The sequence below is a fragment of the Euprymna scolopes genome, chromosome 10 (assembly GCF_053919585.1).
Source record: "Euprymna scolopes isolate OS-2025 chromosome 10, ASM5391958v1, whole genome shotgun sequence".
Taxonomy (NCBI): Eukaryota; Metazoa; Mollusca; class Cephalopoda; order Sepiida; family Sepiolidae; genus Euprymna; species Euprymna scolopes.
The window spans coordinates 64,268,851-64,280,465 of NC_136491.1; the positions used below are offsets into that span (position 1 = coordinate 64,268,851).

General features: G+C 31.1%; 1 long non-coding RNA gene across 1 annotated transcript in view; it reads right to left on the minus strand.

Moving 5' to 3' along the window:
• LOC145286020 (uncharacterized) overlaps positions 1-7,939 on the minus strand; it is a 50,329-nt gene extending 42,390 nt beyond the window's left edge. The window contains exon 1 of the long non-coding RNA XR_013869091.1: positions 7,787-7,939. This is a non-coding gene — a long non-coding RNA (uncharacterized LOC145286020). The remainder of the gene's footprint in view (positions 1-7,786) is intronic.
• Between the last annotated feature and the right edge of the window lie 3,676 nt (positions 7,940-11,615).

Below are 11,615 nucleotides of genomic sequence, written 5' to 3' on the forward strand. Positions count from 1 at the left end.
GAGTTAAATTCAATTTGTACGATATATTTGTTGGCACTTCTGCATGTCAATAATGACATGAGGCGTCCGAGATGAGTTATCGACGCCTGTTCTTTGAATGCCCTCTATCGGCCGTTCTGTGAACCTCAAATATAAACAAGTGTCTCCGAGAATGCAAAAATAACAAACTTACTTTATAACAACTTTATAATAACAACGAAATAAAGAACAAAAAAATATATGAAAATCAAAACATTTATTGTATAAAAAATGTCAAAATATGGTACTTGTACAGTTTAATCAAGACATTAAAAAATGAAAATATCGAAAAAGGGTTGTATTTCACGTATCCGTTATTGAACGAAGTTCTCAAAAAAAAAATTTGACTTAATTTGATCAAGTAGTTTTTTTTTTGTTTTTTTTTTTTCAATTTGTTATGATACCGAGCAAAAGATTCGATTTTTAGGAGGAAAAGCTAGTAATAAAGATGGGGAGGGAGTGTCGGCGTTTTACATGGAGTTATCTCCCCGTGGCGTGTTAAAAATTTCCATAATGACTGACTTCAGCACGCTCTCATAAAAACGTGTTTTTTCGCTGTAAAAAAAAACAAAAAAAAACTGCTTGATGAAATTGAGTGAATTTTTTTTTCTTAGATCTTCAGTCCAAAACAGATACGTACACTATAACCTTTTTCGATATTTTCATTTTTTTAATGTCTTGATTAAACTGTACAAGTACCCAAAATATAATTTAAAAGTTTTAATAGTATTTCTTTTCAATGAGTGAATTTATAACTGAAAATAAAAAATAAATGTAAAAAAGATGAAACACTTATAGATTGTTTTTAGAATTTTTTTTTCTACAGTATAAAAAATGTATCAAAATATAATTTTAGTTTGTCAATGTAGCAAAATGTAATTTTAAAAACATGAAACATTTATTGAGGTTTAAGAATACTTTTTTTTGTACAGAAAGAATGCTTTTTTTTTTTCACACTAAGATTGTCAAAATATAATTTGTTTGCCAATGTCATTTTATTATAGATAATTTTAGTTTGTCAATGTAGCAAAATAGAATTTTAAAAACATGAAACGTTTATAGAGGTTAAGAATATATATTTTTTGGTACAAAAAAAACATTTTTCACAGTAAGATTGTATATCAAAATAAAAGTATGAGTTATCGACCCTGTTCTAGGCTGACAAACGCCCTCTACCTGCCGTTCTTGAAACTTAAATGCACACATTCGCCTTATGTCATTGCATGCAGAAGTGCCTATTTGTTTATTAAAATTTTTTAGGTATTAAGCAATGTAATTTCTTCTGTTATCACTAGTGGTCATTTTGTATACGTATGTCAAAAATATGCGCGCTTGCATATACAAAATGACCACCAGTGATAACATAAGGAGTACATTGCTTAATATTCAGAAAATTACTTGATTGCGTCAAATTTAAATGCAATATTTGTTTTCAGCATACCCGAAAACCTATTGTAGTTATTTTAAAGATGATTGTTAAGGTAGATAGAAAATAAAAAATTAAAGATTTTTCAAACTTTTAAAATTGCGACCAACAGATTACCATTTTGAGTTGTGTTCCCTTGACAATTTAAATTCTTGTTTCTTCGTTCTTAGAGTAAAATTCGAAAATCGAAATATTGAATTAAAAACCAATACTATCTACTTAAATGTCATGTCACAGTAATGAACATATCCAAAAAATTACGAAAAACAATAAGGTTGTAAAATTAATTATTAATGAAAACAGTTTTCAAAGATAATTAGCAAAAAATGAATTTTGCTAAATTGGCCTCGTATCTCAGAAAATACTTATCCCCTTTGTTACAAATCGAACTCTCCAGTTTTTAGCAAAACTAAGTTTTCCTTAATTGTTTTGGAAGACTATTTTCATTAATGATTAATTTTCTATAGGGACGTCCAACTTATAGTGAAGAACGGAGCACAAAATTCTGTGACATTAGACTTGTGTTAATTATATGAAGTATGAAACAGCAAAAGGAACTTAATGATTTTTAAAGACCATTGTTTATCTTTTTCAAACTGCAATTAATAATTAATCTTTGTTATAATTTTGCTAGGTTTTAAGATTTACACAGTTTAATGATTAATAATATTATAAATATTTGTATATTAAATATAAAATTACATTCGAACAGTAATCATATCTGTAAGACAAAAACACCCCAAAAAATCTAAATTTATACATTACTCAACTAACTTTTTATACGTTTTCCTTTTCTTTTCTTTTTTTTTTTCAGAAATTTATGAATAAACATTTACAATGAAAAATGGTTAAAAAATAATACAAGATTTATCTTTTGTAAAACAAATTGATTTCTTTTTAACGACCATGAGAGTTAGCCGTATTAAATTAATTTTAATGTTGTCTCTGTTGACGAAGAAAACTTTATAAATGACAGTATAGTTAATTAGAGGCCTCCATGCATTTTTTTTTTTAAATGCAAAAATAAAGTTGACATTCCTTGAATTAAATCTATCAAATCAAAATGAATTGTTTTTAGTCAATGTTGAATTTCCAATTTTGAAATTGCATATGACAATGTCATATATTCTATAGCGGGACCACAGGGGACTCATTCATATGTAGTATATTGATGTTGACATTCTGTAGATATTCAGTGTAAATGGAGACGCTCTGATATTATTGTAGATTTTTTTGTTAAACTGCAAAAGTATTTATCCAAGCTACCAGGAATGCCCGGTGTAGTCCGGTTGTAAATTATGCTTAAATATATTTTAATTCTTGCAGATTTTGTATATATTATTATAGAGTTAATGTTCTATCGATTTTTATATATTATAAAGTTGTGATTTCAAAAATAAAACAATATATCCATATGATTTGGGTGCGTCAGCTTAAACCAAAAGTTATGAAGAATTCTTGATAAAATTATTTATAAAAAGAATAGATTACTGGAGTGCCATCAGCTATAATCGAAACCCAAATTTATGAAAAAGCTGTCATAAACAATGTTTAAAGTTTCATTTAGATGGTTTCAAACTGATATAAATGATTGCACACTAAAAATAATTAAAATAAAATTAGTTTTTTTTTGTTTTTGTTTTTTCTCAGAATTATTTTTTATTAAGCAATAAAGTAAAAATTCTATTTTTACTTTATATTTAATTTTCATTTTAAAAATTACTCCGGAAAATTTTAATGAATTTTAATTGTAAAATTTTGGTATTTTTTCTAGTTTATGACACAATCTCTGAAAACTTCCAGCAGATTATATAAGCAGTCGAAAGATGCCAAAGTGAAGACTGCCAGTTAATTACTTCAAAGTGTGGCATTCCCTCCTTCCTCATGTTAAGAATGGTTTTCTATTTCAAAAGCCATTCTTATATGTTAATGTAACATGTAGAAAGTCAGTGAAAAATGTTTTCTTCATTTAATGAATGCCATTGTTTGTTAATCAGTTTGACATCTTCATTGTTTACAAAACCTACCAGAAGATGCCAATATGAAGTTGCTAGATATTGAATTGTAAACTGGATAAGTCCTGTCTATTGATGTGTGGATCCACAACCACAAATTCAGAATAGAGATGTGTGAGCAAGAAAATTCAATATTGCCTAAACTTATTTATCAAAATGATTATATTTTCATTGATGTGTTCCACATTTAAAATGATGAAACTTGCTATAACTTATTGTTTTTAATGTTGTTTAGGAGTAATGCCAAATCCCATTTAACTCTAAATAATGTGGGTGACTGACCCCAGCCTTCTGGATCATGATCAAAGTGTAGTTAGTATCTCTTCTGTTTTTGGTGAGAACAGGATAAATTCTTTTTAATTTATGCAATTTTTTTTTAATTCCATCCACAGTACCATTTTTGAGGGAGCCAAATATCCCCCACATGAAAAGCTGACTTTGTGTCTAATTTAACTCTTCTATGGAGATAAATAGGAATTTTACTAAAAAAATGCTAAGTATGATTCATGCAAACGTGGCAGTACAAAATAACAGAAAAACTTCTGACTATACTTATCAGTATACACCAACAATTATCAAGTAAAATTTTTAATCTGTTATATAAATCTCACCTGTCTGTTTGTGTGAATGTATGTATGTTTGTTTCTCTCGCTAAAACTTCTGACAGACATGTCAGACCATGATGAAATCAGTATGTTTTAAACCTTGATCTTTCGGACAACAAATATCAAAAAATTGGCCACAAACATTAATTCCTTCATCTTCAGTTTTCTACAAGAAGGGGTCGATTTTTGTTTCGACATTTTCACAAACTCATCGTCTCGGTTGGATTGACTACACTTAATTACAACGCTCAGGACTTCCGGGTGCACCATAAAGACATCAGAAAAGAGGTCACTTTCTTTAACCTTTTTTTCTCCTTCATGTTACAGATTCAAGCCTGCATGCCTACTACCACTTTTTTTAACAACACCTCTTTCCACCCAGGCTGCTTACTATTTTTTTTACCCCCCCCCCCCCAACTACCACTTTTTTTTTACACACCTGGGGTTCCTTACTACACCACCTCCTAACATGCGGCCAACACCAGGGAACCCCACTAGTAAATAGTAAATTAATATACCATTCATAGGCCACAAATTCTGAATTACATTTGTGTCCAATTGGTGTGTTGTAGATAATTTTCCGTCTTTTAATATAAACATGCCATGCAGTTTTATTTGTTATTAATCAGCTTTATTTTTTATTAAAATTCGACTTGATAATTTTCTATAATTTTTAATGTACACTAATACTTTTCACTGATAAGTATAGCCATAAGTTTTCCTGTTAATTTATTTTGGACTGCTATATTTTGCATCTCAATAAAAATAAGCGCAAAAACATCTTACATCATTGAATATTTGTGAATGAGATGGAAGGTTTTATTTTTGGAAATTAGAGATCAGATGGGTCATCATTTTTTTTCACAATGGTTACTCGTATTAGTGTAAGATAAAAAAAATTTTCTTTTTTAGAATTACATTAGATTTTTTAGTTTTTCATATTGCTAACCGAGACAAGAGTTTAATGAAGGGAAATTTTATGTAAAATTTATATAGAAAATGGTGCACTTGCCATCTTAAACAGTTTTTTAATTCTAATAAAAATAGTGTATAAAGAACGTGTATATATATATATATATATATATATATTGCCAGCAGGTTATTATTCAGACACGTCTGATTGAACATGACAGATTATTCTTTTTTCCGATTTTGATGAATAATTTTCCAATTTGCCAGGTGGTCTTTTCAATTTCAGTAGGTAACATACAGTATGACGCCCAAAGGTTTTTTTTTTCCGGACATATTCTTCTCGAACGCTTTCTATCGGTGCATCCAATTATCTTCAGGAGCGATTGTTGTTGTTTTCATTTTCTTTTTCTATTAGGCTTGGTGTAATGATAGTTTTTTAATTGGTTATAAAAGTGGGTGCAGGAGGGTTGGGTCGAATTATTGTTATTTTATTTTAAATTTCGATTTTCTCATTGCATAGTTTATTTATTTAGTTTCTAGTTAGTTATTAAATACTGTTAGTATATTTGTCCCGGCATTAAATGAGATCCGGTTCAAAAAGGGCTGTAGTTTTTTTTATAAGTGTGGCTTCTAGTAATTTTAGTAGTCGTGTGCAGTTGTTAAGATATCTGATTTTAGTATTGTTAGTTAAGATATTTCTAATGTCGGGCGACTGTAGGTTTTATTGTAGGATATTAGATGTTGTTTTATGGCACTATTGTCAGCTAAATGATAGGTTAGTTGTCAGGAGAGTGTTGTTATTGTATGGCCTATGTATGCATTGTATGAATTTTTAGAGTGGGTTCGGAGACATTCTTCGAAGGGGCAAATAAATTCATACACTGCATTAGTTTGTTTTAGTGTGGTGTTAGTGTTGTTATTGTTTTTTATAATTAAATTGGAAGTTTTAAATTTGGTACATTATTAGTTTGGTCTTTTTGTTTTGGTCAGTGGGTCTGGTGTATCTTTTAATTAGGTTTGTTAATTTTTTATCTATTTTGTAGTTAGTGTGTAATTGGTTTTTATAGTATACTTTGATAGTGTCGTTTTTGTTAGTGTTAGGGTTTATGTTTTTATTGTGGAGTGAGTTTAAATAGAGTTTTATGTGTTTATCAACGATTTTATTGGGAAAGTTATTGTTTATTAGGTTTTTTTTTATGTTTGTTAGCTCTTTGTAAAATATTTGTCGAGTTGATGCTATATTCTATGCATGGTGAATCAAATTTTTTTATAAGGGCAGTTTTATATTTTTCTGGGCATTCACTATGGTAATTTAGGAGTATTGCGTTACTGTTGGTAGGTTTTTTTGTATGTTGAAGTTGTGTATTTAGTGAGATCACTTGAATCTACTAATACGTCGAGAAATGGTATTTTGTTATTTATGTTTGGTTCGTAGGTGAATTTGAGGATGGAGTGTGTTTATCCATTAAGATCGGAAAAAAGAATAACTCTGTCGTGTTCAATCAGACGTGTCTGAATATATATATATAAAAGTGTTTATCTGTCTGTGTACATTTCCCTATGCAATAACTCTGTCAATTTTAAGTCTACAGACTCGAAATTTGATATACAGGGTACTGAGATTTGGAAAAATCTTTGTAATCGGTTTTCGGCCAGAAATTTGGCTGTTAAGGGGTCAAAGTTCAACGATTTGACCTTTGAGAATTCTACCAAACTCCTCTGCCAATTTTGGGTCTAAACACTTGAAATTTTAGATATAGGTTCCTTGGACATGGACTAACTTAATAACTTGATTTGAACTCAAAACAAATGTTAAGGGATCATAATAGGGGTAAAAGTTTTAAAAAATGACCGATTTTTTCTTTTTTTTTTTTTTTTTTTTTTTGCTCAACATACACCTCCAAACACCCGGGCACAATGCCAGGCTGAAATGCTAGTATATATATATATATATATATATATATATATATATATATATAAAATTATGACATGAAGGTTTTAGAATTTAAATCGAATTAGTATTACATTGGAAAAAAGACCAAATGTTAACATTGATCTTGGCTGCATGAGCAATGCAAAAACCTGAAACTTAAATAGTGTGAAATGAAATGAAGGTTTGTAGTGAATTATAAACTTTATATTAACAACATCTTGAACACGTTTTCTCAGCTTAAAAATAAGGAAACATTGTCAAGTTTTAAATAAAGTTTCTTATAAACAAATATACAAATAATGCAGCACAGCATCTCATTGAATTTATTATGCACCACATTCCTCTTCACATAGATTTGATGAGGTAGAAGAGAATATAAATGTGCAGTAGTTTTTTTTAGGTAACATAAATTCAGTGTTACATATTAGGACTCTGCAGATTAAGAGCCGACATATTTGATAGTCTTTTAGGCCTACAGGCTAGATTTCCAGTGTTTCTATGAAACTGCAGGTATTGATGGACGATCAAACTAATGTACATTATTGAAATATAAAATATTTTTAGCAGAAATATCGCAATAAAATATTTACATTTATAATAAACAAAGGACATTAGAATTTAGTTCAGCAAAATAATGTTAGAATAATATTTACATTTAAACAATAGGATTAAACTTTTTGCATGAAGTGCTTACATAACAAAGAAATATTTTTTGATATATACAGTAACACATGAACCAGTCAGACAAGCAATCAGAGAGATTTAATTGAATTCGAGCTACTGAAGAGAATAACTCTGGAGAAATTATCTCTTGCATTCTGGGAGCTTTTATGGACACATTTAGAAAGATGTAGAAATAAAGGAATATGTTACATACCTCTGAGGGAAGTCACAACCCTGTGGAAATCTATATATATATAAGCGAAAATGTATGTTTGTGTGTCTGTTAAAAACTTTCGACAGACACAACGAAAATTCACAAACTCAGTATCATATCGAAGCCCCATCTTTCGCTTGGAAAATATCGAAAAAATTGGCCAAAAACGTTCATTTTTTCACCCCGAAATCGACAATTTTCGACAGGGGGTGGGATCAACAAAAACGGTCTTCTCGTGACGACGAGCGGTTCTACGCATGCGCCAGATGACGTCATGACCTGATTTATTTTAAATAGTTGAAAAACTGAACAAATTTCATGTACGTCGCGTTGGTTCATTATCTAAACGTTTTGGGTTCAAATCGTGGTGTGAGATGCCTTTTTTTTTTTTTCGATTTTTTAAATTTAAATATTGAACCAGTGTTATTTAAGCCATTTTTCACATAACGTTCGCGTTTCTATTTTTTTTTTTTACTTCGCTTATCCACCCCCGACACACACACAAAAACACCCGGGTACCCACCGATTTTTTTAATTTTAATATCGAAACAGGCTTATTTAAGCCATTTTTCACGTGTTCGTTTTTCTGTTTTCATCGTTCGTTTGCCTTACGTTAGTTTTTTTGTGTTTTTTTCGATGTTTTGATTACTCCCCCCCCCCCCCGCTTAATTAAAACGTTGTTTTCTTTTTTTACTTCGCTTATAACAAACAAACCTATGTTGTTGTTGTCGTTGTCATTGTCGTCGTAACGTTCGACGACTTCCGGGCGCGCACCTGTCAATTTGGTTCTTACTTAAATAAATTCAAACTTCTTTCACTAACTCATTCTGGCTGGCCGATTTTATTTTCAAACTTCGCCTCAGGGCTTCGGGTTTGATCCTACCAACTTTTACCCCCGCCCCTGGTTCTTTTTTATATAATACCACACACACCTACAAACACCAGGGCAACGCCGGGTACCCCTGCTAGTAAAGTTATAAAATACAGCCAATATCATGATGGATGATTTCGGATGGAATAATTCTTTTTACAGCATTTTGAGCCAGGTACCAGTACTAATGATTAGAAGGAACAAAGGCAACAGTATATGATGAGATACAAACTCATATATATGTGTGTGTGCACGTGTGTGTGAAAGTGTCTGTCTGTCTGTGTGTCTGTCTGTGTACATTTCTCTATACAATAACTCTGTCAATTTTCAGTCTACGGACTCGAAATTTGATATGCAGGGTATTAAGATTTGGGAAAATCTTCGGTCAGAAATTTAGCTGTTAAGGAGTCAAAGTTCAACAAGTTGACCTTTAAGAACTCTACCAAACTCCTCTGCCAATTTTGCGTCTAAACACTTGAAATTTTAGATATAGGTTCCTTGGACATGGATCTAACTTAATAACTTGATTTGAGCCCCAAATAATAAATGTTAAGGGGTCATAATAGGGGTCAAAGTTAAAAAAAAAATTGACCCCTGCGGTCTCTACCAAATTACTCAGACAATTTCTGGTCTAAATATTTTAAATTTTACATAAAGGGTATTCAAATATAGGGTAAGCTTTTTAATCGTTTTGGGTCGAAAATTTGAGCTACCTATATATAAATGTATGTTTGCATGTCTGCCTAAAACTTTCAACAGAGGTGACGGATTTTCACAAGATCAGTATCGTTTTGAAGCTCGACCCTTCAGACAACAAATACCGAAAAATTGGCTAAAAACATTTTCTTCACTCTCAACTGGGCACTTTTCTATAGGGAGGGGTCGCTTTTTTCCCCAATATTTTCGAAAGTCATCCCCTCTTTTCGATTGTCTAGCCTTAATTTAAACCTACATTATTTCCGGTTTAGCGGTGGTTGTAACAGCAAAGATTTTCACACAAACACACACACACACACATATATATATATATATATATATATATATATATAAAAGTGAACGTGTCTGTGTGTCTGTCTGTGTACATTTCCCTATCCAATAACTCTGTCAATTTTTAGTCTACAGACTCGAAATTTGATATACAGGGTACTGAGATTTGGGAAAATCTATGTGATCAGGTTTCGGCCAGAAATTTGGCTGTTAAGGGGTCAAAGTTCAACGATTTGACCTTTGAGAACTCTACCAAACTTTTTCCAAACCAAACTTTTTCCCGTTCTTTTCCTCTTTTGTGGTATGGGTTCAAGCCTGCCTTTCTACTTTTTTTTTCTTTTGCTCAACCTACACCTCCAAACACCTGGGCAATGCTGGGCTGAAATGCTAGTATATATATATATATATATATATATATATATATATATATACCCATTATGTATACGAACATCGTACATACATGCAAAGACAATGGTGGTACATTTGCACATATATTATAAGGATTGTACACACATGCTAAACGATGCATAAAAATGTGTCACATATACATTTAAAGAAACCAGTAGCGTTTCATATATATATTTATTTTTATTAAGTCTTTGAGACCTTCTCTTTGCAAGTATTTTAGAACCCATTTTGGAATGTTATAGTTTATTTTGCATTAAAGACTTTTTTAACTTTGCTAACTTTATGCAAAACTATACTAATTCTAACAAATTTGTGTTCTTTTGATATTTCTAGTTTTTTTAATTGCGTCCCATTGTTAGAGACTATTAATATTTGTGCTGACACCTTATATCAGAGTAAATTTCCAACTCCTCCCGTTCCAGAAAATATTTTTGTAGAATTGATGAAATTCGCCACCATGTCGGTTGAATTCAGTTTTAATGATATTATGTACAGACAGACAGATGATGTGGCCATGGGTTCCCCATTGGGACTAGTGTTGGCTAATATCTTTGTGGGTTTTCATGAACAGGGTCTATTATCTGGTTTACATAAACCAAACATTTACTTTTGTTACGTTGATGACACTTTTTGCTTATTTGACAACGAGACAAATGCGGATGCTTTTTTTGTGTCCCTCAATAACATTCATCCAACCCTTAAGTTTACAGTAGGCAAAGAAACAAATTCTACTCTTCCGTTTTTGGATGTTCTTGTGTCCAAGACATCCTCATGTTTTCTTACCATATCGTTTATCGTAAACCAACCTTTACCAGTCTCTATACGTGTTGGGACTCTTTTTGTCCTACAAACCAAAAATACAATTTAATTAAGACTTTAGCACATAGGGCCTTGATGATTTTTTCTAAAGTTAATTTGAATGACAAGCTTTAATTTATTACTAAGATCATTTGTAACAATGGCTACCCCTTACATATTGTTGAAACTACTATTAATAAGAAAGTTTCCAATTTTTATAAACCTAAAGAAATTATAGTTAATAGATGTCCTGTTTACCTACGTCTAACTTGGTTAGGTAATATCAGTGACCGATTTGCTAAGCAAATCTTTTTGTCTGTGCAACGGTGTTATTTTGCATCGAATCCACGCTTTGTTTTTTCAACCAGACAAAAATTGTTGTCATCCATTTGCAAAGATGTTCTTCCCCCCACCATAATAATTCTATTATTTATTTATTTAAATGTAGTTGCACTATGTTGGCGAACATCGCAAAGATTGGATTTCCATTTGAAACAACAGGTACCATCAAAGATTCGTTATGCAAATTTTTCCCCCTCGGATGTTCTGAATAGTACGTATGGTTCTGCGATTTGCGAGCACCTTATAAATAACCATGCATGTGCCACGAATTTCAGTGCTGACATGTTTACGATCTTGAGTAAGTTGCACTCGCCCTTTCATTTAAAAATTCTAGAGGCTATTTTTATTAAGTCTTTGAGACCTTCTCTTTGCAAGCAAAAAGAAAATCTTTTAGGACTTAATTTAGTTTCTATGTAATTTTTC